Below are 4,873 nucleotides of genomic sequence, written 5' to 3'. Positions count from 1 at the left end.
GTGGGAGAACTTCTGTGCTGGAGACACCCTTCTGGGGCGCGACTTGCTTCAGTGGGGCTTTGATGCTCACTGAGACTGCACCCTGAGTGTGTCCCTTATGGATCTGAGGAGTTGTGGTCTGGACGGTCCCCCTCTGACCACTGGGTACACTGGCTCTTGGATCTCAGGAGGTGCTAATTTAGCATCTGTCTGAGGCTACCCAGCAGGAGCTATGGAGAGATCTGCAGATTCCTCTTCTTTGTTTGGGGTTTGGAGGTGCCTAGATGTGGCCCAGCTGTGAAGCAATGCAAACTGCTGTGGGGCCTTGGGCCTTCTTTTGGAAGTTCTGGGTCTCTCTGATCCAGCTGCAGTTTGTTAGATAATTTTATACTGCAAAGGGCCAGGCCTTTCATATGCAAAAGCCTCTGTGCACAGCTTGGGTGGGGCAGAGTCTCAGGGAATCAAAAGGGCTGAGCAAGCAGCTATGGCTGCTCCTTGGTCCTATCCTAAGGGCCCCGCGTCTCAGTGTCCCGGTAATCGGCTGCAGGCACCTCTGAGAGAAAGCTGCCCTCGAGTTTCAACCAATGCCAAACAGTCAGTTTCTCTCCGTATGAGTCTGGGTCCTCAGAGACTCTCCTGGAACTAGAGTCAGGGCCGTCAGGAGCTTGAGACTCCCTCCCGAATGAAAAAGACAACTGCGTCCTCAGTTGCCAGCCCTTTCCACATGCGCCTCCATACCTCTGCACTTTACTTCCGCACCTCCTCTGAGTCTCAGTGTGCTTTTCTCTTTCTTCTAGTTGTAGAATTTCCACTCAGCCAGCATTCCTGTGGTTTTGGGTGATTCTTTGGAGTTAAAGTGGCTGTGATAGCCTTAACCAAAGCAGTTTCCATTCCCTTCCGGGTTAAAGCTGAACATTTCACATCGTAGTCCCGCTCCTATCTCTGTTGCTAGTTTCTGACCGTGTTCCACAAATACAGGTTTTTCTTTCATATCATTCAGTCTTGCTAATGGTTTTAGGTCATCTTGGAGATCAATCTGAGTTCCTGTTAATAAAAATACATTTGGAGCCAAAACCGGTTTGGCTCAGTGAATAGAGCGTCAGCCTGCGGACTGAAAAGTCCCAGGTTCGATTCCGGTCGAGGGCATGTACCTTGGTTGCGGGCACATCCCCAGTGGGAGGTGTGCAGGAGGCAGCTGATTGATGTTTCTCTCTCATCGATGTTTCTGACTCTCTCTCTCCCTTCCTGTCTGTTAAAAAATCAATAGAATATATTTTTTTAAAAAATACATTTGGAGAGTATTTCTTAAGTTCTGGTGCCACTCCTCTTTCACATTTTTGAAAAGAGGTTGGATTTACCACAGAGAAGCATATAAGGAAAACATTAGTCATTGGATAAGATAAAGGCCTCAGACTGTGAATGTTCCCCTACGTCCCACGTGGTTGAGGGTTCAGGATCTGGAAGAGGAACCGTATGCCAATGAAAGAGACAAGACAAGAAATAATAATTTGGAAATATTGGGGGCCAGACGGGCAAGCCCAATGCAAGAGAAAGGATTTCCACTGGTGTCCAGGCCTTGCCCACCTTTTATTCAATCTTGGATACACATACAGCCCTTAGGCAGGCAGGCAATTGCAGTAGCAGACAGACTATCTTAAAGGTCAGTAAATATTAGAAATATTTATTCTGAGCCTATTTGGTCAGGAAATGCTTAAGCCCCCATTGTCTGGACTAAACAATCGGTGCATCGCCCTGGCCCTTGTCAGGGTTCAAGGGTCTCCAGCCTTCCGGAATCCTTGTTTACACGTCTCTGATAGTGAAGACAATGGGCTGCTTCCCACTTCAGACCATCACAGCCTTCCTGTCTGGCCCTGTCACAGAGTCAGTCCCAGGAGGCACTGCCTGCTCCTCAGGGTGACACTGACTGTGGTGCTGGAAGGCTGTGGGCACACACACCTGCAGGAAGGCATCAGTTGGCATAGCTCGTGAGCAGGCACATCTAAACTCCTAATGACGAAAATTCTTAGAATTTATTCTCTTTTTTTTATTGATTTCCAAGAGGAAGGGAGAGAGAGAGAAACATCAATGATGAGAGAGAATCGTTGATTGGCTACCTGAAACCCAGGCATGTGCTCTGACTGGGAATCAAACCGTGACCTCCTGGTTCATGGGTCGATGCTGTCAACCAATGAGCAATACCAGCCGGACAGAATTTATTCTCTTAACAACTGTCCTACGTGCCATTCAGCAGCGTTAGCTAAGTCATCATGGTGTATGTTACATCCCTAGGACATACTTATATTAAAACTAGAAGTTTGAATCTTTTGACTCCTTCAAATCCTCTCCCTCCCCCACTTCTGATAACCACAAATCTGATCTCTTTCTATGAGTTTTGTTTTTCTTTGTTTTTAAATTAGATTTCATATATAAGTGAGATCATGCAGTATTTGTCTCTCGCTGACTTATTTCACTTAGCTTTTAAAATTGGTCTGAAGCCATAAACACAATATTTATTAAGATACATTTAGATTGTATTTGTCCCCGACCACCATCCACTTGAGCATCAGTCCTGAGGAGCCATACTGTGGCCACCGTCCCCTAACCCCCGGGCCACCTGGGGATCCACCACCCCCACAGCAGCTCCCTGCAGCAGGGCCATGTCCCACCACCACCACCCCTGCCTGCCCCTTGCCAGCCCTCCCCCCTCACTAGTTTCTGAACCAAACTGACTACAATTGCCAGGAAGCAAAATCTCAATTGATTGAGAAGATGCACTTACTTTGTACATCAGAGTCAAAGAGAAGACGTAAGGGGGATACAAGAAATTCACTGGCGGTAGATTAGGGAGGCAGTAGAAAGCAAAGCAGGGAAATCTCTTGGATTGATAAAAAGTAAAGCGAAGCCCTAACTGGTTTGGCTCAGTGGATAGAGCATCAGCCTGCAGACTCAAGGGTCCCAGGTTTGATTCCAGTCAAGGGCATGTACCTTGGTTGCGGGCACATCCCCACAGTAGGGGATCAATGTTTCTCTCTCATCAATGTATCCCTCTCCCTTCCTCTCTGTAGTTTCTCTCTCATCGATGTTTCTAGCTCTCTATCTCTCTCTCCCTTCCTCTCTGTAAAAAGTCAATAAAATATATTTTTTTTAAAAAAAGTAAAGCAAATAGACACATCCTTCTTTTACATAAGTGAGTACAGGATACTTAACAATTAACACAATAACAATAACAAGGGTTCCTGCTCTAGTGGGAGATATGCTCTGAGGGGTCTGGAAAAGGGAAATTATCCTGACATTCCAAAGGCACGTTATCATGTTATCGCAAAAAGACAACAGACGGCCTCAGTTAAGGTAATGATTGACCCTTGTCAAGAAAGATACCAGCCTTGCCCTAGCCAGTTTGGCTCAGTGGATAGAGTGTTGGCCTGTGGACTGAAGGGTCTGAAGTTCGATTCAAGTTAAGGGCACATGCCTGGGTTGTGGGCTTGATCCCCAGTGCGGGGCGTGCAGGAGGCAGCTGATCAATGATCTCTCATCATTGATGTTTCTATCTCTCCCTCTCCCTTCCTCTCTGAAATGAATAAAAATATATTTAAAAGAAAGAAAGATACCAGCCTAGAACATGACTACTCACCATGACTTGCTTTTAGCAACAAAGCTCTCCCTTCCTACCATCCCATGTGGGTACTTTAGGTCTCTGAGTTTGTAAGGCCACCACGCGGGCCGCTCCTGAGCTTGTCAGGTTAGTATGTGGCCCCTCCTTCGTCCACATATATGTTGCAATTATTTTTAACATTTGTTGTTTGTGGTTTAGCCTTTTTAAACAAGAGTTTTCCAAGAAAATTAAGCCTTAATATTGTAGGTATATGTTGTATGTAATGAATTCACTTCTGTTCTTAGCATCTAGAATTGTACCAGTTATGTAAGATTGAGAAATAGTCACACAACTCATTTTCTGTTGAAAATGGAGAACTTAAAGTGAAAAATCCCCCCTTGTTTTTACTGGCTTCACCCATGGTTTCTTTGTTATTTGGACCAAAATATTATATCTTGAATCATCTAAAATTTATTTTAGTATGTGCAGTAAAATAGTCATGTGATTTTCCCTCACTCAGTTAGCTGGATTTTCCAATATAACTTATTTAAGAGTCTGACATTGACCTGTAAAATTGTATTTTTTTCACATAGTAGGTGCTCATATCTACAGGGAATGGTTGCAGACTCCTAATTCTTTTCCATCAATTAGTGGCTCTATTCTGATACCAGCACTTACTGTTTCAATTACCAAAAATTTAAGGATTATTGATATGTTTAATGCGTTAAGTTTTCTTATCCAAACACAGGTGTGTCCTGGCATTTTTCCAGACTCTCCTATTGCTCAGAAACATTTTTTTAAAAAACAAATCTTAATAGTAGTTTTATAAATTACAAAAGTAATATATGCTCTTTGTAATAAGTCAACTCAAAAGAAAAAGATTTTATGTATATAAAACATATATACACACATATATGAGTATATACATGCATGGTATACATGTATATATAAATCTGGATCAGCCCTAACCGGTTTGGCTCAGTGGATAGAGCGTAGGCCTGCAGACTAAAGGGTTCCAGGTTCGATTTTGGTCAAGGGCATGTACCTTGGTTATGGGCACATCCCCAGTAGGGGGTGTACAGGAGGCAGCTGATCAATGTTTCTAACTCTCTATCCCTGTTTCTTCCTTTCTGTAAAAAATCAATAAAATATATTTTATTTTTTATTCCTAGCCAGTTTGGCTCATTGGATATAGCGTCAGCCTGCGAACCAAGGGGTCCTGGGTTCGATTCCGGTCAAGGGCATGTACCTCGGTTGCAGGCTCCTCCCCGGCCTGGGCCCTGGTCAGGGCTCATGCAGAAG

The 4,873-nt window shown here is 44.2% G+C and overlaps 1 pseudogene; it reads right to left on the bottom strand.

The window, feature by feature from the left end:
* Nucleotides 1-574: 574 nt before the first annotated feature.
* Nucleotides 575-1,978, bottom strand: LOC107183603 (annotated as a pseudogene).
* Nucleotides 1,979-4,873: the final 2,895 nt, after the last annotated feature.

This window comes from Myotis davidii, unplaced genomic scaffold (assembly GCF_000327345.1).
Source record: "Myotis davidii unplaced genomic scaffold, ASM32734v1 scaffold862, whole genome shotgun sequence".
Taxonomy (NCBI): Eukaryota; Metazoa; Chordata; class Mammalia; order Chiroptera; family Vespertilionidae; genus Myotis; species Myotis davidii.
This window is presented reverse-complemented; position numbering and strand designations above follow the sequence as displayed.